The sequence below is a fragment of the Oncorhynchus mykiss genome, chromosome 11 (assembly GCF_013265735.2).
Source record: "Oncorhynchus mykiss isolate Arlee chromosome 11, USDA_OmykA_1.1, whole genome shotgun sequence".
Lineage (NCBI taxonomy): Eukaryota > Metazoa > Chordata > Actinopteri > Salmoniformes > Salmonidae > Oncorhynchus > Oncorhynchus mykiss.
The window spans coordinates 51,574,199-51,599,015 of NC_048575.1; the positions used below are offsets into that span (position 1 = coordinate 51,574,199).

Here is a 24,817-nt window from a genome sequence, read left to right on the forward strand (position 1 = left end):
TGTGATACAGCCTGGAATCGAACCAGGGTCTGTAGTGACACCTCTAGCACTGAGATGGATACAGTGCCTTAGACCACTGCGCCACTCGGGAGCCCATGAGTCACATGATCATACAGATTTTTTTTTCAACTTAAAAGTCCCTCTGAAAAATGTTTACTTGGATTATATTTTTTTTTAATCACCAAAAAAAAAAAAAAAATTGTTTAAAGTTAAAAAACATTTATTGAAAATAACAACAATATATTATAGAAATCAATGAGCTATTTACTATATGACTAGGGACTTACTTAAAGTCCCTTTAAAAACCGGCTTCAAAAACTGGCTTATCTGGTATATTGTGTGATCTTATGCATTCTCTCTGTAATTTGGCTCTGTCTGTCTCTCTCTTTCTCTCTATTATCTCTCGGGTTACCCTGTCCCGGACCAGCTGTTTCTACCCCCCCTTCTCTCTCTCTCTTGCTTGCTATCTATCTCCCTCCCCCATCTCTGTCTCACTATCCTCTCTGTCTCTCTCGCTATCTATCTCCCTCCCCCATCTCTGTCTCACTCTCCTCTCTCTCGCTCTCACTCTCGTTCTCTTCTGTCTGTCTGTCTCTCTCTCTCCCAGGCAGGGGAGTCTGTCCTCAGTGTTCTGGCAGGTTGTATGATGGTTAGGAAGCTGTCGGAGGTGGAGAGTGAGACGTACACATCACAGACAAACTGAAATGATCCACCCACACAGACGGTGTGATGAAGGCGGCGCAACAGCGCCTCTTCAACCTCAGGAGGCTGAAGAAATGTGGCTTGTCACCCAAAACCCTGACAAACATTTACAGATGCGCAATCGAGAGCATCCAGTCGGGCTGTATCACAGCATGGTACGGCAACTGCACCGCCCTCAACCACAAAGCACTCCAGAGGGTGGTAAGGTCTGCACAACGCATCACAGCGGGCAAGCTACCTGCCCTCCATAACACCTACGGCACCCGATGTCACAGGAAGGCCAAAAAGATCATCAGGGACAACATCCACCGAGCCACTGCCTGTTCGCACCGCTATCATCCAGAAGGCGAGGTCAGTACAGGTGCATCAAAGCTGGGACAGAGAGACTGAAAAGCAGCTTCTATCTCAAGGCCATCAAACTGCTAAACAGCAATCACTAACTCAGAGAGGCTGCCTACATTGAGACCCAACCACTGGCCACTTTAATAAATGGATCAGTCACTTTAAACAATGGCACTTTAAATAATGCCACTTTAATAATGTTTACATATCTTACATTACTCAAATCATATGTATATACTGTATTTTATAGCATCTATTGCACCTATGCCGATCGGCCATTGCTCATCCATATATTTATATGTAAATATTCTCATTCACCCCTTTAGATTTGTGTGTATTAGGTAGTTGTTGGGGAATTGTTAGATTACTTGTTAGATTTTACTGCACTGTCGTAACTAGAAGCACACGCATTTCGCTACACTCGCTTTAACATCTGCTAACCATGTGTATGCGACCAATAAAATTTGATTTGATTTGACATACTGGAACATGCTGTTTCAACATACACATCCAGGCATTGCAAACCGACGCTTATATTTGTGTAATTGCTGAATCATGATTTTGTTTGTCTTCTCTGTGTCCCTCTGTCATCCAGTCTGACATGTTGCGCTCACTATCCACCACAAGATCAACAGTCAGCACGAAGGACTTGTTCAAGATCAGGGAGTTCACAAAGAACTTTGGACAGGAGGGCTGAGAGGTCCTGGTCAGGGCTTTACTACTCCTTACCCTGTCTCTCCGTACAAGCCCCATTCGTACGACCTCCTGTCAAATAGTAGCTACAGCATTACGACGCTACAAATTTGGTGTTGTTTGACTAACCTGAATTCGTATGAATGATGGAGAATTTTAACTTCATTCATATTATTTCCTTCTGATCATACGCTATTGGACAGTCCTGAAGACTGAAAGACTGTATTTCTTTCATTGTCATCCTGCACTTTTACAGTGAGTACAGAGCTCATCATTGAGTGGGGGAGGTGTTTACATTTCAGTAAATTTTAGAATTTCTTCTGTGATTTTCAGTAGAAGAGCCCTTTACTATTTCTGGATTTGAACATTGGAAATAATAGTTCCACAACAGACACTATCATATTGTTCCAATACTGTATGATCCTAAGCGATTTTTGGTGCCATATAGCCCCATTCAGCAATATGGAGTGCTTCTAACTCAAATACTTTCCGGCGCCATCGGGAGTTTTTCATAGGAAAGCGCTATCACTATCTACTGGTTTTAATGTCTATGTTATTACATTCTAATGGTGGTCCTGTAGAGCATGAAGCTTGCAGGGCCAGGGTTGTGGGTTCGATTCCCGGGGCCACCCATACGTAAAATGTATGCAGAAATGACTGTAAGTCGCTTTGGATAAAAGCATCTGTTAAATGGCATATATTATTATTACATTGTTAAAACAACAGACAAAATAACAGGTCTTTTGGTTTTTCTAATTAATATTTGTGTGGAAAGTTTACATCAATTGGAAAGGCAGTACATGTATCTGTTTAATTATTACCTGATTCAGAAGTTGTGGACAGAAATGTGGGTAGAAATAAATAAGGTGTAGTCTGTATTAACCAATGATCTACTATAATAATATAATGTAAAGTTAAAATTAAAATAAAGACAAGTACATTTTTATTTTTTAAATTCAGGTTTCATTAAGTCAGGTTAACTTGGTTTTGTGTAACAGCATTGAGATCCCCTCTGGGACCAAAACTGACTTCAGTATTATTGAACCAAAATACCCTCAACTATACAGAGACACAGCAATACTATTGTGCCAACCATATTGTTGTTGTCTGTTGTGGAACTATTATTTACAATGTTCAAATCCAGAAATATAAAAGGGCTCTTCTAATGAAAATTACAGAAAAAATGTGTCCTATATGGAAAATTGCTGAATGGGGCTAAATGGCACCAAAAATCGCTAAGGATCATGGTGAAAATGGCCGGAACTAGCAAAGCATCATGGTCAATGTTGTCATTTTCATCCTGCCAAAGAGAGCCAACCGTAATATCCATGGCACAGGCCCCCAGTGTCTTAGAAAGCCTAAATCAAATCCAAATAAAATGTTTTTGGTCATGTACAACTCAATATTAGGAAGGTGTTCCTAATGTTTGGTATACTCAGTGTACTGTATATGTACAGTATATGACGGTGTGTATAGACAGTATGGAGCGTATATGAATAGAAAAGGTGTGTACAGCAGTAGTTGTATACTAGAATACAGTATATACATATAAAGTGGGTAAAACTGTATGTAAACATTATTAAAGTGACCAGTGTTCAATGACAATGTACATAGGGCAGCAGTCTCTAAGGTGCAGGATTGAGTACAGGGTGGAAGCTGGCTAGTAACAGTGACTAAAGTTCAGGGCAGGGTACTGGGTGAAGGCAGGCTAGTGGTGACTATTTAACAGTCTGATGGCCTGGACATGGAAGCTGTTTTTTATTTTCTCGGTCCCCAGCTTTGATGCACCTGCACAGTCTCTGCCATCTAGATGATGACACAAACCTACCAGAAGAGCTAAATTACTTTTATGCTCGCTTCGAAGCAAGTAACACTGAAACATGCATGAGAGCACCAGCTGTTCTGGATGACTGTGTGATCATGCACTCACGTCTGTAGCCATGAAGTGCTTTGAAAGGCTGATCATGGCTCACATCAGCACCATTATCCCAGAAACCCTAGACCCACTGCAATTTGCATACCGCCCCAACAGATCCACAGATGATGCAATCTCTATTGCCCTCAACACTGCCCTTTCCCACCTAGACAAAAGGAACACCTATGTGAGAATGCTATTCATTGACTACAGCTCAGCGTTCAACACCATAGTGCCCTCAAAGCTCATTACTAAGCTAAGGACCCTGCGACTAAACACCTCCGTCTGCAACTGGATTCTGGACTTTCTGCCGGCCGCCCCCAGGAGGTAAGGGTAGGTAACAACACATCCGCCACGCTGATCCTCAACACGGGGGCCCCTCAGGGGTGCGTGCTCAGTCCCCTCCTGTACTCCCTGTTCACTCATGACTGCATGGCCAGACACAACTTCAACACCATCATCAAGTTTGCCAAGGACACAACAGTGGTAGGCCTGATCACAGACAACGACGAGACAGCCTGTAGGGAGGTCAGTGACCTGGTCGTGTGGTGCCAGGACAACAACCTCTCCCTCAATATGATCAAGACAAAAGAGATGATTGTGGACTACAGGAAAAAGAGGACCGAGCACGCACCCATTCTCATCGACGGGGCTGTAGGGCTGTAGTGGAAGTTCCTTGGTGTCCACTTCACCAACAAACTATCATGGTCCAAACACACTAAGACAGTTGTGAAGAGGGCACAACAAAGCCTATTCCCCCTCAGGAGACTGAAAAGATTTGGCATGGGTCTTCAGATCCTCAAAAGGTTCTGTAGCTGCACCATCAAGAGCATGGTTGCATCACTGCCTGGTATGGCAACTGCTCGGCCTCCGACCGCAAGGCACTACAGAGGGTAGTGCATACGGCCCAGTACATCACCGGGGCCAAGCTTCCTGTCATCCAGGACCTCTATACCAGGCGGTGTCAGAGGAAGGCCCTAAAAATTGTCAAAGACTCCAGCCACCCATGCCATAGACTGTTCTCTCTGCTACTGCACGGCAAGCGGTACCAGAGTGCCAAGTCTAAGTCCAAAAGGCTTCTTAACAGCTTCTACCCCCAAGCCATAAGACTCCTGAACACCTAATGAAATGGCTACCCAGTCTTTTTGCATTGCCCCCCCCCCCCCCCCTTTACACCGCTGCTACTCTCTGTTGTTATCATCTATGCATTGTCACTTGAATAACTCTAACTCTACCTATATGTACATATTACCTCAACTAACCGGTGCCCCCGCACATTGACTCTGTACCGGTACCCTCCCCTGTATATAGTCTCGCTATTGTTATTTTACTACTGCTCTTTAATTAATTGTTACATTTATTATATATTCTTATCCATATTTTTTTTAACTGCATTGCTGGTTAGGGGCTCGTAAGTAATCATTTCACTGTAAGGTCTACACCCGTTGTATTCGGCGCATGTTACTAATACAATTTAATTTGATTTAATACACTGGGTGCTGTAAATGTCCTGGAGGGCAGGGAGTGGGACCCCGGTGATGCGTTGGGCTGACCGCACCACCCTCTGGAGAGCCCTGTGGTTGCGGATGGTACATTTGCCAGGAGGTGATACAGCCCGACAGGATGCTCTCAATGGTGCATCTGTAGAAATTTGTGAGGGTCTTATGGGCCAAGCCGAAATTATGATCGCCAGAATGGCCGCACCCCACAAAATTGAAGGCTGTTTTGGGCTCTAAAATTAGTAAATAATGATCAAGTTCGCTCCCCATGTTGAATGATTTTAAAGTTCGCTACAAATCGCGATACTTAATTAAATAGTGATCCACTCTAACTACTGCATTTGTTGTCACACAGGACCACGTGCTGACACAGACCAATCATGGGCCGACAGGTTACGAGGAGGCTCATGCCTTCATGCAGGCTCTTTGCAGGTGCACTTAAACGGACTCTCTCTGGCAGGATGAAACTACGACATCATGATCCTTTGCTAGTTATGGCCACTTTCACCATGATCCTTAGCAATTTTTTGGTACCATGCAGGCCCATTCAACAATATGGCATGCTTCAAATTCAAATACTTTCAGCTTCATGCGCCATCGAGAGTTTTTCTTAAGAATACCTGGATGATGTCGCGTTACAGCCTATCATGGTGACTAACTGGGAACTCTGAAAAATACGAGGTCAATTCATGTCAGTGATCTTCAGGTCGGAAAGTCAGAGCTCTAGAAAGAGGCCTGAGTTCCCGAGTTGGAATTCCGAGTTGGATGACCTGCACTGAATTCGGAAGTCCGAGATTTCCAAGTTCCCAATTGTTTTGAACTCGACAGCTATCTACTAGTTTTAATGTCTAGAAAGATTTGTATAACTAAACAAATATAGACCATAGTCTGTCCTATCAAATCGGAACAAATTAGTCATAGTGGGTAGAACAAGCAAGATGGGCAGAGCCACGCACGAACTAGCAAGATCCTATTATCGCGCTCTAACCAACATTTGCATATTTCCGACAGGGAACGCCAACTCTGAAGTGCGTGTGCAATAACTTAATTTTCCTTTGTAAGCCTTAAACAATGCAGTTTTGTAAACATTTGGCATAGTTAAAGTCTACAAAACGTAGTCCACTCTGTTCGTAACAGATTCTAGTTTTGGGAACAGAAAACTGTGTTGAGAAATTCATGTGTAATCGACGAGAAAATTAGCAGAATGTCGGCCAAAATCAATCTTCTCCGGCCACTGGGCTTCCTATCAATACCACATTTGATAGTGAGTGGAAACGTTAAGCGGATGCTTCACATTTATACATCGTGTGAAATATCTGTCTCATTGTTATATCTGTGATGTATCTCCGACTTCATTTGTTCAAGACAATTGGCCACTCTGAAAAAAACGAGCTCCGACTGGGATTCTACATTTTTAGAACGGTCATCTAACTCAGAATTCCAAGTCAGGACTCTTTCTAGAGCTCCGATTTTCCGACATGGAGCTCACTGGTGTCATGATTTTAGCTCGTTTTTCCCTCCGAGTTCCCAGTTTTCTTAAAGCACCATTAGGCATGAGACCACGAGCCTCCATGTCTGAAGGCCCGTGATTGGTGTATGTCAGCATAAGCTAATTTTAGATCCCAAAACGGATGTCCAAAATAAATGGATTTGGCCGTTCTGGCGATCGTAATTTACATAGGCTTTCTAGGGCAGACCAGGGCTTTTGGCACCGCAAGGTTGCTACGCAGTAACCGACAAGCAGAGTTCCTGACTTCACGCCTCACACCGGACACTGGGGGACTTTGTAATACGTGTTTGTAACAGTCGATAACAGTGAGAATAACCGTTTATAGCAGTGTAATAACTGTTTATAACCATGTACAGCACATCTACCAATGCACGGATGCGTGTCAAGAGCCTAAGTTTTGTTTCAGAATCCTCAGACCCCTGGCGGGGAGCAGCATGGGGACAGTACTATCTAGTTGAATGGAAATTAAACTACTATTCCAGATATTATTTAATGAAGAATATTTACATTTCAATCAAGAATTCCTTTTTAACTAATTTATATTTAACATTATTGTTTAAAACACATTTCGATGTCCCGTTATTAAAACATTTACTGATTGTATCTTTTATATTAATTTACTCACCTTGGCAGACCACTAGAACTAAAAAATAAGCTTCAATCCCTCCTATGAAAAGGGGAGGGTAAGATCAGAGAAACTGAACGCATCTTGCAACAGGCAAAATACACTATAATGTCTGATATTGTGGTCAAGTAAGAGGATAACTTTTATTTTGAAGCTATTTCCATTGTTTGAGCAGTCACTCGACTATCTTGTCAAACAATCTTTGCCCTCTTGAACAAGCTGAAAGACTTCCTGTTAGCAACCAGCTCGAGTACGTTTGTGCCTGGTTACCAAAACGGATACGAATGGTCTTGTTTTGCTGACTGTGAACGTTGTTATGGTGTTTAAAACGAGTATTTCTAGAAATAAACAAGGGGACAAGCCAGCTGGCCACTTTGTGCATACGAACTCTCTTGTTAGCGTGTAGCTAGCTATGCTTCAAGCTATTCACCTAACGTTTTATAACAGTATCTAGCTAAATAGCTAACTTTACAGTACGTAGCAAGCTAACGTAATGCTAGTTTTGATTTTGTATTTTTGCTAATCCTCTTGACTAGCTAACATTATCTAAAATTATTTACCCCGCTTTAACGTTAGCTGACCAGTTGATTTTAAGATGAGCAAGCAACCAACATTTATTGTTAAGCACCTGAATAAAGACCCCTTCAAGAAAAACGTTAACCTCATCACCTTCGACTCACTGGAGCCAATGCAACTGCTGGAGATTCTCAGTTATGTTCTGGCTGAAATTGACACTAAGGTAAGATAATGTAAACAACAACCTCATACTTTTGAGTTGTCCCAGTTGATATTATGTTTCAAATGTAATGTTGATGATGACACCTACCCCATTTTGAGCCCCACTATTATTGTGTTTCCAATTATCAGTCAGTCACCTAAAGTGTGTGTAAAATGTGTGAATGAATTGTAAATCATATTTTATTTATTTCAGTAAGCTATTGATATCCGTGAAGAAATGCCTGACCAAACAGCAAAGATAATGTTCACTTTGCTAGGGATGTTGAAATACAAACCACCTGGGAATATGTCTGATCTGTAAGTATTCTTGACAGACAACTTACAAAATCAAAGCAGATTTCAGCAGTAGAACCAATGACTGAATAGAACACTGAGAGTGTTTGCTTCTCACTGTCCTCTATCTTCAGACAGGAGCAGTTTCAGACAGGGCCTGGTGACCTGTGATTCACCCTATCCTTCTGGTTGCTGCAGAGGATCACAGAGCTGAAGAAGAGAGCTTACCTGGCTCGCTTCCTGGTTAAGCTGGAGGTGCCTGCAGAGTTCCTGCAGGGTGGTGTCATCACTGACACCTGTCACCAGGTTTGTTTAACACTGACTTCAAGGTGCAAGCATAACATGAGAAAATGGGAACTTGGGCTAATGACTCCTCCTCTCGCTAGACTAGAGAGATCACACTATGATGCCATGATTAAAAACTTTATTTTATAATTTTTTAAGTTCACTATGGCTCAGAAAGATGTGATGGAATGCATAACTAAGATATGATTAATCATTGCATAGTGTTTGATCTGTTGTTTTTGTAGTACGAAGAACTAATGGAACGATTCAAGACCTACCATAAGGAGTGTGAGCAACTGAAGAGCTCTGGCTTTTCCACTGCAGAGATCAGTGGAAAGGTGTGACACCTTTTCAACCTTAGGACATTGGTGCTATGGATGAGGAGAAGGACCAGCTGATCAAGCGAGTGGAGTTGCTGAAGAAGAGGGTAAGGCAGACAATCTGTTTGAGAAAGCCCACCCTTTTGTAATGAGACTAGACATGCATCTGAGAGGCTCACGGCATCACCCTTTTCCAGGGTAGAATAGTAATAGAGTGCTATTTTAGTGGACCATTATTTAAGGCCATGCCAGAAGGGAAACTGAGGTCAGTGGTAGTGGCTCCCGGCTGTCGTGTGAGGTGAAACTCAATCTCAGGTGCTGAAACAGTATCACAGTTGTTTTCTATGTCCACTAGGTGGAGTCAGTGTTCAACCACCAGCGGATGCTGGAACTGGCCAGACAACTACTTGTGGAACAGGAGAGAGAATAGTCTCTGGCTCAGCAGAAGAACCAACTAATGATATGGCATGTCCAACTTTCCAATTTACAGGCTTTGTAACCCATATTTTCAACTTTGCTGCATGCAGAGTACACATAAACTCAGCAAAAAAAGAAATGTCCTCTCACGGTCAAATGTGTTTATTTTCAGCAAACTGAATGTGTAAATATTTGTATGAACATAACAAGATTCAACAACTGAGACATAAACTGAACAAGTTCCACAAACATGTGACCCTGAACAAAGGGGGGAGGTGGGGTCAAAATCAAAAGTAACAGTCAGGATCTGGTGTGGCCACCAGCTGCATTAAGTACTGCAGTGCATCTCCTCCTCATGGACTGCACTAGATTTGACAGTTCTTGCTGTGAGATGTTGCCCCACTCTTCCACCAAGGCACTTGCAAGTTCCCAGACACTTCTGGGTGGAATGGCCCTAGCCCTCACCCTCCGATCCAACAGGTCCCAGACGTGCTCAATGGGATTGAGATCCGGGCTCTTCGCTGGCCATGGCAGAACACTGACATTCCTGTCTTGCAGGAAATCACACACAGAACGAGCAGTATGGCTGGTGGCATTGTCATGCTGGAGGATCATGTCAGGATGAGCCTGCAGGAAGGGTACCAAATGAGGGAGGAGGATGTCTTCCCTGTAAAGCACAGCGTTGAGATTGCTTGCAATGACAACAAACTCAGTCCGATGATGCTGTGACACACCGCTGCAGACCATGATGGACTCTGCACCTCCAAATCGATCCCGCTCCAGAGTACAGGCCTCTGTGTAACACTCATTCCAGGGGTGATGCTCGCGAATCCGACCATCACACCTGGTGAGACAAAACCGCGACTCGTCAGTGAAGAGCACTTTTTGCCAGTCCTGTCTGGGCCAGCGACGGTGGGTTTGTGCCCATAGGCGACGTTGTTGCCGGTGATGTGATGTGTGGTGAGGACCTTACGGCAGGCCTACAAGCCCTCAGTCCAGCCTCTCACAGCCTATTGCGGCCAGTCTGAGCACTGATGGAGGGATTGTGCTTTCCTGGTGTAACTCGGGTAGTTGTTGCCATCCTGTACCTGTCCCGCAGGTGTGATGTTCGAATGTACCGATCCTGTGCAGGTGTTGTTACATGTGGTCCGCCACTGCGAGGACGATCAGCTGTCCATCTTGTCTCCCTGTAGAGCTGTCTTAGGCTTCTCACAGTACGGACATTGCAATTTATTGCCCTGGCCACATCTACAGTCCTCATGCCTCCTTGCAGCATGCCTAAGGCATGTTCACGCAGATGAGCAGGGACCCTGGGCATCTTTCTTTTGGTGTTTTTCAGAGTCAGTAGAAAGGCCTCTTTAGTGTCCTAAGTTCTTATAACTGTAACCTTAATTGCCTACCGTCTGTAAGCTGTTAGTGTCTTAACGACCGTTCCACAGGTGCATGTTCATTAATTGTTTATGGTTCATTGAACAAGCATGGGAAACGGTGTTTAAACCCTTTACAATGAAGATCTGTGAAGTTATTTTGATTTTTACAAATTATCTTTGAAAGACAGGGTCCTGAAAAAGGAACGTTGACATATTATCAAAGATTGTTGTCAATTACATATTCCAAATTCACCTACAAGTAGATTTATAAGCATGATGTTGGTTTCTTTTAAAATGCTGATAAGGTGTGTTGTCATTTGGATACGTCCAGCTTTTCCAGGCAGAGCAGAGACTGCAGAGATCTCAGCAGCAGCTGAAGAACCTGCGGCAGGCAACAGCAGTAGATTCCAAGCCAGAGAGTGAGTAGGTGTGTTCTGCATCACCCTCCACACCACAGCTGGTTGAAAAGGTTGAAAGGTCAAGGACACGACAGATTAGGCTGAATCTCTGTTAATTGAGTCTGTCACGGTTGTCGTAAGAACAGGACCAAGGCGCAGTTCCACATATTTATTCAAAAATTGAAACATAAGCCAAAACAATAAACCAAATAAACAAACAACGGAACGTGACTACGTGGTGCACATGCACAAACACAAAATAATATCCCACAAACACAGGTGGGAAAAATATCTACTTAAATATGATCCCCAATTAGAGACAACGAATACCAGCTGCCTCTAATTGGGAATCATACAAAACACCAACATAGAAAACATAAAATAGAACACAACATAGAAATATTAAACCAGAATACCCCCTAGTCATGCCCTGACCTCCTACACCATAGAGAAACAAGGGCTCTCTATGGTCAGGACGTGACAGATTCACATCTATTAAGGCCCCATAATCATCTAGTGTTGGTCTCTTTACAATCACACAGGAGATTTGCACATTTATAGTTTCCAAAATGACCAAAGTAAAGACAGACAGACATGAAAGCTTTTGTGAGTGTCACACCAACAAAGCATTTGACAATACAATGACTCAAAATACCACATATCAAATGATGTGACCCTCTTGTAAAGGTTTTCAGTCTCATGTAGGTCTACTGTGCGTCAGTTAAACAGCAGCATGGAAGAACACTAGATAGAGTGCATTTTGAAAGTATTCAGACCCCTTCCCTTTTTCCACATTTTGTTATGTTACAGTCTTATTCGAAAATGGATGAAAATATTTTTTTCCCCTCATTAATCTACACACAATACCCCATAAAGACAAAGAGAAAACAGGTTTTTGCAAATGTATAAAAACAGAAATAGCTTATTTACATAAATATTCAGACCCTTTGATATGTGACTCAAAATTGAGCTCAGGTGCATCCTGTTTCCATTGATTATCCTTGATCAACTTGATTGGAGTCCACCTGTGGTAAATTCAATTGATTGGACATGATTTGGAAAGGCACACCTGTCTATATAAGGTCCCACAGTTGACAGTGCATGTCAGAGCAAAAACCAAGCCATGAGGTCAAAGGAATTGTCCGTAGAGCTCAGAGACAGGATTGTGTCGAGGCACTGATCTGGGGAAGCGTATTATCAAATGTCTGAGGCATTGAAAGTCCCCAAGAACACATTGGCCTCTCATTCATAAATGGAATAAGTTTGGAACCACGAGACAATTCCTAGAGCTGACTGAGCAATCGGGGGAGAAGGGCCTTGGTCAGGGAGGTGACCAAGAACCCGGTGGTCACTCTGACAGAGTTTCAGAGTTCTTCTATGGAGATGGGAGAAACTTCCAAAAGGACAACCATCTCGGCAGCACTCCACCAATTAGGCATTCATGGTAGAGTGGCCAGATGGAAGCCACTCCTCAGTAAAAGGCACATAACAGCCCGCTTGGATTTTGCCAAAAGGCACCTAAAGACACTCAGACCATGAGAAACAAGATTCTCTGGTCTGATGAAACCAAGATTGAACTCTTTGGCCTGAATGCCAAGCGTCACATTTGGAGGAAACCTGGCACCATCGCTACGGTGAAGCATGGCGGTGGCGGCATCATGCTTTGGGGATGTTTCTCAGCGGCAGGGACTGGGAGACTAGTCAGAATCGAGGGAAAGATGAACGTAGCAAAGTACAGAGAGATCCTTGATGAAAACCTGCTCCAGAGTGCTCAGGACCTCAGACTGGGGCGAAGGTTCACCTTCCAACAGGACAATGACTCTAAGCACACAGCCAAGACAACGTAGCAGTGCGTTCGGGTCAACTCTCTGAATGTCCTTGAGTGGCCCTGCCAGAGCCTGGACTTGAACCCCATTGAACATCTCTGGAGAGACCTGAAAATAACTGTGCAGCGACGCTCCCCATCGAACCTGACAGAGCTTGAGGATCTGCAGAGAAGAATAGGAGAAACTCCGCAGATACAGGTGTGCAAAGCTTGTAGCGTCATACCCAATACTTAAATCTGTAATCGTTGCCAAAGATGCTTCAACAAAGTACTGAGTGAAGTGTCTGAGTAGTTATGAAAATGTACTATTTCTGTTTTTTATAATTTAGCAAAAATTTCAGTAGCACTGTTTTTGATTTGTCATTATGGGGTATTGTGTGTAGATTGATGAGGAAAAAAATCTATTGAATCAATTTTAGAATAAGGGTGTAACGTAACAATGTGGATAAAGTCAAGGGGTATGAATGCTTTCCGAACGCACTGTATGTTGAGGTTATGCTCCTGCATTGATTAATTAAAACAATGTTTTGCATACGCTCTCTTGATTTTGTTTAATGTTAATTCTTGTGATGAGCAGATGTGCTCAACTCAAGATCAGCATATTACCCTCCTTTTCTTCTATGAGCAGGTGTGCCTCATTGTGTTTCAAAGACTTTCAGAATGATGTAGCCTGATCAAATATCTCTGTTACTGTTGGTTACTGTCTCTGTTACTGTCTCTGTTACTGTCTATGTTACTGTCTCCGGCTAAATGAAGAGGCTTGAAGAGGAGATCAAGTTCAACTCCTAAATGGTGTCTGACAAACTGCCCAAGGAGCTGGAGAGTAAGAGGCGGATGGTGCAGTACCTGCAGAAGGTGGTGTCCAAGCCAGACATGGGCCAAGCTGAGTTTAGGGAACTAGAGGACAAGGTGAGCTATCTACCTACCTGGGTAATTAAGCTATAGAGCCATGTCAATTTGGTTCAAGAATGACTGACAGTAACCAAACAGGTTGTTTCTGACAAATTGAAAGTTTGAGTCTGACTTTTCCCCACTTTGTCCAGAATCGAGAGAACACCATTGAAATAAATCTGCTGATTGAGAAAAGAATGATGAGAAATGACCCCATGGATGATAAACTGTCTCTTCAGGCAGCAGGTGATTTGTTTCTCCTTGTCTCACATTCTCTAAACATACAGTACATTTATATGACATAACACCCGCAATTACATAGGATGAAGGTTATGTCCATTTCAGAATGCCATTCCCTGTCATTGATACTAAATCACACAAGTCTTTGTCAGTTATATGAATCTGTATGCGCTGGCTGTCTGTGTGTTGTTAAGCGTTTGCTGGCTCTTTGAACTTGTTAGGATGATTGATGTTGTCTGATGAAGGGAGGCGGCTTTATTTATCATCAAAAGGTTTATTCAGGTTATCATATTGATATTTGAATATTTTTTTGTCTCTTTTAGGTGAGAACAGCCAAGCACGAGACCTGGAGGGAGACGGGGTAGCTAACCACCTCTCACAGCTCAGTACTCTGGTCTGAACATCATCATCATCCACACCAATAGTAATACCCTTCCTCACCATTGGAACAGGGTCGGAGCCTTTTTCGATGGGGAGTGATGTATCGTCATTGTCCAGCAAAAAGACTGCTACCCTTATACAATCCACAGGAGGTTGGTGGTACCTTAATTGTGGAGGACGGGCTCATGTAATGGCTGGAGCGGAATGAGTGGAATTGTATCAAACATGGTTTCTATGTGTTTGATTCCATTCGCTCCGTTTCAGCCATTATGAGCTGTCCTCTCACCAGCCTCCACTGATACCATCTGCTCTGTATTCGCACGTTACGTTGTACATCTGCTCACCACTCAAAACTGAACATCACTATCCAAACTCTCTGAGGATAAAGCAAAATGCATCAGAGATGATATGTTTTCCATCTTTAGGGGTAGATGGATTAAACATTCTACTGTTTGCTTACGTCAAACTTTGTTGATAAGAGTGAAGCGCGGTAGAGTTGTGTGCCGCACTGAACGTGAGATGCTATTTCTGCTCTTATGTAAACAGAGAGGGGCTTACTGGCTAAAGCTACTTATCCCTTTCCCCTCACTCTCCCACATTCCCATGCAAGGTTAAAAATAGACCACAGCATGGACTACCTAGAACCAGGACAGTATTGAACAAACTGTCTGAAATGTTAACTGTTTTCAAATCTCTTCTAAATTAATTCCGCCAAACACAAACCATTGCAGTGTGAATCCTTCAACTAAATGTAACTCGATGGCTGATATTTTACCCCAATCGAAACAAACTGACACAAGCTTTGACGCTATGTTTGGTTAGATCCCTCTGAACCACTGGCAGAGAGTGGACTCTCAAATTTGAGTGGCTTTTTAGCCTCTGCAACACAGTGCCAGGAGCCATCACTCCTGTGTCAACACACCCTGTGCCTGGCTGTATAAGTTCAAGGATGATAAGGAAAAACGACCACTCTTCACATCTCAAACTATGCCTGTTCCTGTTTTCAGAGCAACCTTTGGCCATAAGCAGGTCTATATAGTTGGTGGTCGCTGTTGGATAAAAGGCACGTACTGCACCCATATGTTCATGTCTGACTGTTTTGTGAGCAGGAGTTCCACACGCAGTGAGATCATGGTGCTGAGACAGGCTGGCGAGGCACATAAGCTGCCTGTCTGAAATAGCAGCCACTTCCTCCCTGCTCTCCCCAATGCCCTGTTCATGTGGGTGGTTTCATCTGCTTCCCTGGATAATAAGTGAGTATGTTTTGATGGGAAAGGGAACTCTAAACCTACTTCTTCTCAGTGTGGTAAAACAGTAGGTGAGAACAAGAAGGGTTTCTGTGGTAAATGGAAAGGACTTATCAGTCTCTCCTGGAGTCATGGGTCATGGTGGAAATGATCACCTTATCAGAGGTATTTTCCATTCTGAGCGTGCATGTAATCACATGTCACCCAGCAGCTGCAGGAGGGCGTCTGTATTATGCCCCTGGGTGCCCATCCTTAGTTAGCTTGGTTTTGGTCCACCATGTGTCTAGTGTTCCATCATCCATTGCTTGGCTCTCTGTTCACTTACACCCCAAATTCCCCCAACATAAATAACAGATGTGTTTGCTCAATCTGGAAAGGTTATTCACCCTGCCGAAATAGATTTCACATACACTGTAGGCTACTGCTATTTATAAATATGCACAGTGCGTACCATGTTTAATTATCTACTATCCCCATTGTGCTGCATTTTCAAAAACGATCTTCTGTCATGATAAATAGTTCAAGCTCTTCAAAGTACTGGCTAATTTAGTAGCAGTTGTTCTGGGGACACATTGTATGTGACGAGAGAATGCTATGCAGCATTCTTCTGCCTGCTAATTCCCTCTCAACCTTGTCTGCCCTTGATGTCCTGAAATAAAACAAACCATATATTCGAAGTGACGTAACATTCTGTGATTTCTGGGGTTCTCCAGAATGAACAACAGCTATAAATGTTGACATGCACAGGATTCTCATCATACCCCTACAGAGAAGGGGAGCCAATGTTTGTGTTTGCCACGGGTCATGTCTGTCTTGGTAGGAATTGGAGAGGATGACCTTGCTTCAAGATGTGGTTGTTTGTGTGTATCTGGGAAGAAAGAGAACATGTCAGTCTCATTTTCAGACACAAAAAAATGCAATGTTATTGTCACTACTTTTAGTAATTCCCTTTCTCTTAGCATATTTTTTTCATGACCGTCTCCCTCGGTTCTTCTCAGTTCAATCGATTTGTTGGGAAACTGCGCAGCAAGGAGACGGTGTTCAAGAAGAAGAGGCAGGAGATTACCGAGCTGAGCATGGGATCCTGCAGCGGACAGAGGAGATCCTAAAACAGAGGCGTGAGGTCAGCCAACAGCAACTGGTAATGCACCTCACCAATCCCCTTTCACAGCTATCAGCTATGGGCAGCTATCCACCCTACCTGCTTTCCTCCATACCGCATCAGCCCTCTTATAGTGCTGCACGTGCCTTTCCATCCTGCCCATGTTGATGTAAATTGCATTAAAAGTGAAGTGACATAACCTTCCTGGAAATTATTTCACACCTCAAAACCCTCCCACCTCCTGACTTGCTAAAAGCCTGGTTGACGCAGCGAGGGCTGGGCTGCTGCTATTTGCGAAGGCTGCATCTATTTCTCTCTATGACGCTGGTATTTTTTTTATCAGTGGCTGCATCCCCCCACCACCACGGCTGGTTGTCTGTTGATGCCTGAGCCCCCTCCTCTCGCTACCTGCATTCCTGTTCCCAACTGTTACCCCTCCCACATAAAATGAACCATTCGCTGCAACAATGTTGGTTATAGCCTACCGTATAACCCAGAACATGCTAGAAGCCCAGCCTGCCACTGTGATCTATTCATATCAGAACCAAATATTAGAATAAATGTAGTTTAATTAGGTCATTCACATTCAGTCTTTATCAGTGTTTGAACAGATTTGCAATGGAGGGCTGGGGGATACGTGTGAAGGAAATTGTGTTTATTTTCATAGGTCACAGATTTCTCACTCATCATATACAATAGACTGCACACACACACACACACACTGCTACCTCAACCGCATGTAACCTTCTCTTCTTGGAGAACAAAGTGGCCTGTACTCCCAGGTGTGGAACTGAGCCCTGACTGTTTGTGTGGACACAACGCTTCACAGTGCATAGAGCTGCGACTCCGGTGCCAGAGGTCAGTTCAGGATTAGGCTCCGTGCTATATCCTCCCAGACAGGGAGGGAGTAACTTAGTCACTGAGTCACAGCTATAGACTTACATTTGTCGATATGGTGCAAACTAATTATAAACAATGAATTAGCTGAGCCATTGTATGTTATTACATGGAGATTTACGCACCTCAAAATATTAACTTGTATTTACTGATTACACTCATTAAAATATCCCACTGCCTTGCAGCTCCTGTGGGTGTAGATATACTACATTGCTCAAGTGCCAGGTGTTTCTAATGAACTCTTGCCAGGTCCCTACACTGACATTTGGTTTAGGATTATAAAACTGGACACAATCTCATGTTATGCTGCCATATTGCAAGGCACAAGGATCTCATATTTTGTGTACTAACGGATGACTGGAACCCCATATGCCCTTTCATGCTCTTATTGTCTGTGTAGCAATCCATGGAGGCACAGAAGCGGATCTCTGGGTACAGTGACACCCAGGAGGAACTGGAGAGGGTGTCGGCCATCAAGGGGTGAACTGGACGAGATGAAGGCACGCTCGCTGGACGACGTGTCTGAAATGGTGACTATACCAGGGGATCGGAGCCACTGTCTGAGTAGCATGTCACTTTACCACAGGGACAGATCTTTACCCACTCCAGACAACCCCCATACTCAGTCACAGGATCATGCTCATTGCCTTCAGATGCTTGTCCAGATGCACAATTTGTTTTACAAGAACCTTCCGTGTCTGACTGTGCTGTTTTGTTTGTGTCATTGATTACTTCGCATTGATTTTGTGTCTTTGAAACCTTGAAATACCCCTCATGCATTTTTCAACTGTCCTTTGTGCTTGTATTGTCACGAGTCCGACCGAGGGTGGCTTCCCTTCCCGGTCGGGTGGCGCTCGGCGGTCGTCGTCACCGGCCTATTAGCTGCCACTGATTGTCTTTCCTCCCCCTCCTTGTATGTTTATTGTTAGCACCTGTTCGTGAATCGTTAGTTGGGCTTTATTAGACAGCCGGCCCGCCTGTTTCTTTATGCGGGATTAATTATTGTGACCTTCGGTTCCGTACTAGAGGAACGTGTTGTTCCTGGTCGTGTATTTCTGTTGTACTATTTTCGTCCCCCGTGTTTGGGGCAGTTTGGTTGTGAGCACCCAGTGTTGCGTTAGTGCATTAAAGAGCACAGCATTGCACTCTCTGTTTCCTGCGTCTGACTCCACACCCACGACACCCGGAGCGTTACAGAATCAGTAGGAGCAGCAGCCAACCCTCTCCCATCGATGGAGGAACGGGTTCTCCACCACACCACCGTCCTCCATCAGATCGGATCGGCGATGGATCAAGTGATAGAGAGAATGGACTGATGGGAGAGGAGTGGTCTCCTCTCTCCACCTTCGGCAACCCCTGGCTCCGGACCCATCTCCCGACTCCAGCACCCTCCGTCTGACACTCCCGAGGGCTTATGATGGAGCGGCGGCGGGTTTCCAGGGGTTTTTAATCTAACTGGAGTTATACCTGGCCACCGTCAGACCCACTCCCTGGGGAGCGGAGAGGGTGAGTGTCCTCATCTCCTGCCTCACGGGTCGTGCTCTGGAGTGGGCGAACACAGTCTGGAATGGACCAGACTCAGCGAGGGAGCACTACCCAGAGTTTTCCCGCCGCTTCCGTGCCGTGTTTGATCACCCTCCAGAAGGACGAGCGGAGAACGACTATTTAATCTCAGGCAGGAGAGGAGGAGCGCCCAGGATTACGCACTGGAGTTCCGGACTTTGGCAGCAGGATCTGGGTGGAACGACAGGGCCCTTATTGACCACTACAGGTGTAGTCTCCGGGAGGACGTCCGCAGGGAGCTAGTGTGTCGGGACACCGCTCTTTCCCTGGATGAGCTGATTGACATGTCCATCCGACTGGACAATCTGCTGGCTGCTCGTGGGCGTTCGGAGAGGGTCCTGTGTGTTCCACCACCCAGCCCCTCCGCTCCCATTCCGATGGAGTTGGGAGGGGCCGTGCCGAGGGGTATCGGAGGAGGAGGCCTTCCCTGCACCAAATGTGGTCGGAGAGGACACACGGCCGATCGGTGCTGGGGGGGGTCCGTCTGGGAGTAGAGATGGCAGGCGGAACGCTTCTCGATCACCCCAGGTGAGTCAGCATCAAACTCACCCAGAACCCCCTGTTGGCCACATGTTTGTCTTAACTTTTTTCCTTCACTTTTTTCCCTCTTCCCAGCATAAGGCGCTAGTCGATTCAGGCGCAGCTGGGAACTTTATGGATCGCGGACTCGCCCTTAAGTTAGGGGTTCCGCTGGTGCCGATAGATTCTCCTTTTCCCGTGCACTCCCTAGATAGCCGGCCATTAGGGTCAGGGATGGTCAGGGAGACCACGGTTCCACTGGACATGGTGACGCAGGGGAATCATAGGGAGCGAATCAGTCTTTATATTATTGATTCGCCTGCGTTTCCAGTGGTGCTAGGGATTCCCTGGCTGGCCCGGCACAATCCTAAAATTTTGTGGAGACAGGGGGTTCTCCAGAGGTGGTCAGAGGAGTGTTCTGGAAGGTGTTTGGGAGTTTCCATCGGTGCCACGTCGGTGGAAAGTCCAGACCAGGGTTCCACGGTGTGCATTCCCCCCGAGTATGCCGATTTGGCAATCACTTTCAGTAAAGTGAAAGCGACTAAATTACCACCTTATCGACCGGGAAGGGATTGTACGATAGATCTCCAGGTAAACGCTGCGCTTCCCAAGAGTCACGTGTACCCATTGTCCCAGGAGGAGACGCTGGCGATGGAGACATATGTCACGGAGTCGCTGGGACAGGGGTACATTCGGCCCGCCATCTCACCCGTCTCCTCAAGTTTCTTTTTTGTGAAGAAAAAGGAGGGAGGTTTGCGTCCGTGTATTGATTATAGAGGTCTAAACGCCATCACAGTGGGGTATAGTTACCCTCTACCTCTCATCGCTACAGCGGTGGAATCATTTCACAGAGCGCAGTTCTTCACAAAACTGGATCTCAGGAGCGCGTATAGTCTGGTGCGTATTCGGAAGGGAGACGTGGTACTAAATGCGGTTTTCCACACATCGGGCCACTATGAGTACCTCGTCATGCCGTATGGGTTAAAGAATGCTCCAGCCGTTTTCCAATCCTTTGTAGACGAGTTTCTCAGGGACCTGTGCGGGCAGGGAGTGGTTGTTTATATCGATGACATTCTGATCTACTCGGCCACTCACACCGCGCATGTGTCTCTGGTATGCAAGGTGCTTGGTAGACTGCTGGAGCATGACCTATACGTCAAGGCTGAGAAATGCGTGTTCTCTAAATGAGCCGTCTCCTTCCTGGGTTATCGCATTTCCACCTCGGGGGTGGTGATGGAGGGTGACCGCATTAGGGCCGTGCGTAATTGGCCGACTCCGACCACGGTAAAAGAGGTGCAGCGGTTTTTGGGTTTTGCCAACTACTACCGGAGGTTTATCCAGGGTTTTGGCCAGATAGCGGCTCCCATTACCTCACTGCTGAAGGGAGGCCCGGTGCGGTTACAGTGGTCAGCAGAGGCGGACGGAGCTTTCAACAAGTTGAAGGCGCTGTTCAATGATGCGCCCGTGTTTGCGCATCCGGACACATCTCTAGCGTTCATAGTGGAGGTGGACGCATCCGAGGCTGGGGTGGGTGCCGTGCTATCACAGCGCTCGGGTACGCCACCAAAACTCCGCCCCTGCGCTTTCTTCTCAAGGAAGCTCAGCCCAGCGGAGCGTAACTATGATGTGGGGGACCGGGAGTTGCTAGCGGTGGTCAGAGCTCTGAAGGTGTGGAGACACTGGCTTGAGGGGGCTAAGCACCCCTTTCTCATCTGGACCGACCACTAGAATCTGGAGTATATTCGGGCAGCTAGGAGACTTAACCCACGTCAGGCAAGGTGGGCCATATTCTTCACCCGGTTCCGGTTTACCTTGTCTTATAGACCGGGCTCCCAGAACGTAAAGGCTGACACACTGTCCCGCCTTTACGACACGGAGGATAGGTCCACCGAACCTACTCCCATCCTTCCCGCCTCAAGGCTGGTAGCACCAGTGGTATGGGAGGTGGACTCGGACATCGAGCGGGCGTTACGGGCGGAACCCGTGCCTCCCCAGTGTCCGGCGGGGCGAAAGTACGTGCCGCTTGGTGTTCGGGACCAACTGATTCGGTGGGCTCACGTCCTACCCTCCTCGGGTCACCCTGGGGTGACGAGGATAGTGGGGAGCCTTCGGGCGAGGTATTGGTGGCCTACCTTGGCTAAGGACGTTAAGTTTTATGTCTCCTCCTGTTCGGTGTGCGCCCAGAGTAAGGCTCCTAGGCACCTTCCTAGAGGGAAGTTACAACCCCTCCCCGTTCCACAACGGCCATGGTCACATCTATCCGTACATTTCCTGACCGATCTTCCGCCGTTTCAGGGGAACACCACGGTTCTAGTGATTGTGGATCGGTTCTGTAAGTCCTGCCGTCTCCTCCCGTTGCCCGGTATCCCTACAGCCCTACAGACTGCGGAGGCATTATTCACCCACGTCTTTCGGGACTACGGGGTGCCGGAGGACATCGTTTCTGATCGGGGCCCCCAATTCACGTCCCGAGTATGGAGGGCATTCATGGAACGTTTGGGGGTCTCTGTCAGCCTGACCTCCGGTTATCACCCCGAGAGTAATGGGCAGGTGGAGAGATTGAACCAGGAGGTGGGTAGGTTTCTGCGGTCATATTGCCAGGATCGGCCAGGGGAGTGGGCACGATACATTCCCTGGGCTGAAATGGCCCAGAACTCACTATGCCACTCCTCTACTAACATGTCCCCTTGTCAGTGTGTGTTGGGGTACCAGCCGGTCCTGGCACCATGGCATCCGAGCCAGACCGAAGCTCCTGCGGTGGAGGAATGGGTACAGCACTCCAAGGAGACCTGGAGGGCCGTACAGGAATCTCTCCAACAAGAGAATGGACGCCAGAAGAGGAGTGCTGACCGCCACCGCAGTGAGGCCCCCGTGTTTGTACCGGGGGACAGGGTCTGGCTCTCGACCCGAAACCTGCCCCTCCGCTTGCCCTGCCGGAAGCTGGGTCCGCAGTGTGTAGGGCCCTTTAAAGTCCTGAGGAGAATAAACGAGGTGTGTTATCGATTACAACTCCCTTCCTATTATCGTATTAACCCCTCGTTTCATGTGTCTCTCCTCAGGCCGGTGGTAGCTGGTCCCCTGCAGGACAGTGAGGTGCCGGAGGTCCCTCCCCCCCCTCTGGACATCGAGGGGTCCCCGGCGTATACGATACGGGCCATTCTGGACTCAAGACGCCGGGTGAGGGGCCTGCCTTACCTCGTGGACTGGGAGGGGTACGGTCCGGAGGAGAGGTGCTGGGTACCGGTGGGGGACATCTTGGATACATCAATGTTGAGGGATTTCCATCGCCTCCATCCGGATCGCCCTGCACCTCGTCCTCCGGAGCGACCTCGAGGCCGGTGTCGGCGCGCTGCGGGAGCCGCGCGTCGGGGGGGGGGTACTGTCACGAGTCCGACCGAGGGTGGCTTCCCTTCCCGGTCGGGTGGCGCTCGGCGGTCGTCGTCACCGGCCTATTAGCTGCCATTGATTGTCTTTCCTCCCCCTTCTTGTATGTTTATTGTTAGCACCTGTTCGTGAATCATTAGTTGGGCTTTATTAGACAGCCGGCCCGCCTGTTTCTTTGTGCGGGATTAATTATTGTGACCTTCGGTTCCGTACTAGAGGAACGTGTTGTTCCTGGTCGTGTATTTCTGTTGTACTATTTTCGTCCCCCGTGTTTGGGGCAGTTTGGTTGTGAGCACCCAGTGTTGCGTTAGTGCATTAAAGAGCACAGCATTGCACTCTCTGTTTCCTGCGTCTGACTCAACACCCACGACACCCGGAGCGTTACATGTATTCAGGGGAAAAGAGGAGTTGGTGGGTTTCAAGCCAGGTTTGATAACCAAATCAACCTGTTTTATCAATATGTCATTCATTCCATTGCAATGAAGTCCAAGTAGAACCAGTTGCAAATTATTAGACCCCAGTTCAATATGTTTTTGAAATTCTTAGTTAGTCAGGGTTTGTGGTTGAAGCTGGCAGGTTTCACACTTAGAAGATAGTAGACTGCCGCTCCCAATGATGGATTCAAGCATTCCTGGCTGTAGCTATAAAGTAGACTTTCACTCAACTCCAGATTACTCATTCCTCATATACAATAGACCACATAACCACACACACTGCTATACACACACACACTGGAGAACGGTGGCCTGTACTCTCAGGTGTCGAGCTGAGCCCTGCCTGTTTGCTCAACCCTTCAAAGTGCGTAGACCTGCAACACCTGTCGCTATAAAGTAGACTTTCACTCACCTCACAATCTTCCAATCCCCTGGTTGGCCTTAGACAGCTCTGCCTCTCCATGCACACCCTATACGACCCCTGCTTGTGTAAAACACAGGTGACATATGATTATTAGATGTTATTATGGGCATAGTTATCCATCTTCTGTACAGCACTTTGAGATATCAGCTGATGTACAAAGGGCTATATAAATACATTTGATTTGATTTGATCTTAATCTTACATTTCTGTGGATAATTTTTCGCACCAAACCAGGATGTTGGCATATGGATTAAAATATGTGTTACTTTTTTTCAGGTCAAAGAACTAAACTCGACGATAGTGGAGAAGAAGTCTGCCCTTGCACCGGCCATGAAGGAACCGAGGCCTTTGAGACAGCAACGTCAGGTGAACGTCACACGCTGTGAAACGTTGTCTGTAGTTTCATCTTCAGATTGCGTCATTACACAGAGCTGTGTCTATAGAATTAGCCAAATGTACAACCCCAGATTATTATGCGAAACTAGAAGATTAGCAAAGCATGACAGGAGGTCAATAGGTTTATCAAAGGAAGGGGAAAACCCTGATGCTTCCACCAGCTGCTATTCACTTTCTAGTTTTAATGTCACATGCACAAGTATGGTCAAATGCCTTTCTTGCAAGCTCCAAACCCAACAATGCAGTCATCAATATCAATGTAGCACTAAAAATACCTTTAGGTAGAACAAAAACATACGAGAAATAAGAATAAGGTTTGCAGGATTTTTGTGCATCCTTTAACGATAGTTTACATAGAGTCTATATGTAAAGTATATGATAGGGAAAGCCCCTCACATCTCTTGGCTAAAGCAGGGGATCATATTTT

At 46.0% G+C, this 24,817-nt stretch overlaps 1 pseudogene; it reads left to right on the forward strand.

The window, feature by feature from the left end:
* The first annotated feature begins 646 nt into the window (after positions 1-646).
* The window catches only part of LOC110535054, a 29,368-nt pseudogene continuing 5,197 nt past the window's right edge, over positions 647-24,817 (forward strand).